Source organism: Bison bison, unplaced genomic scaffold, assembly GCF_000754665.1.
Source record: "Bison bison bison isolate TAMUID 2011002044 unplaced genomic scaffold, Bison_UMD1.0 scf7180017864383, whole genome shotgun sequence".
In the NCBI taxonomy this organism is placed as follows: domain Eukaryota; kingdom Metazoa; phylum Chordata; class Mammalia; order Artiodactyla; family Bovidae; genus Bison; species Bison bison.
The window spans coordinates 1,275,038-1,275,475 of record NW_011494955.1 but is presented as its reverse complement, the minus strand read 5'-3'; the positions used below and the strand labels follow the sequence as shown (position 1 = coordinate 1,275,475).

Here is a 438-nt window from a genome sequence, read left to right as displayed (position 1 = left end):
GCCGACCTCGGTCACTGGCCGGTAGGAAGAGCTGGGCCAGGAGATGCGGCGAGTGGGGCAGGAAGGAGGACACCGCCGACAACTACGGGCCCAAAGGGCCTCAGAGCCGATTCTGAATAGCGGAGACAACTTGTGTCCTCCCGCTTTTCCGCTAGGTCACCTCTCCGCTCAGCGGGCTAAGGTAAGGCCGTAGCTGGTGAACAGCCGAAGAGCCTCCAAGAGACTACGAGAGAAAACGCCGGAAGTCCCGCCCCAACGCAGTGCGCAAGCACATACGCCCGCCTCTCCTAAGCTTTCACTGGCTCAGTCACAGCCGCCTGGCACCGTACAGACTTCTGGGTGATGTAGTTTCCGCTGCCACCACACTTGCCTCTGGTCAAAGCAGAACTCACTTCCCTTTTTTCCACAAGCTGAGGGAAACCAAGTTCTCAGGCTCCA

At 59.4% G+C, this 438-nt stretch overlaps 1 protein-coding gene across 1 annotated transcript in view; it reads right to left on the bottom strand.

Annotated features, from left to right (window-relative positions):
• LOC105001429 (zinc finger protein 548-like) overlaps positions 1–226 on the bottom strand; it is an 8,685-nt gene extending 8,459 nt beyond the window's left edge. The window contains exon 1 of the mRNA XM_010857687.1: positions 1–226. This exon is cut by the window's left edge and continues 1 nt beyond it. The gene's annotated coding sequence lies outside the window, so the exon portion shown is untranslated.
• Positions 227–438: the final 212 nt, after the last annotated feature.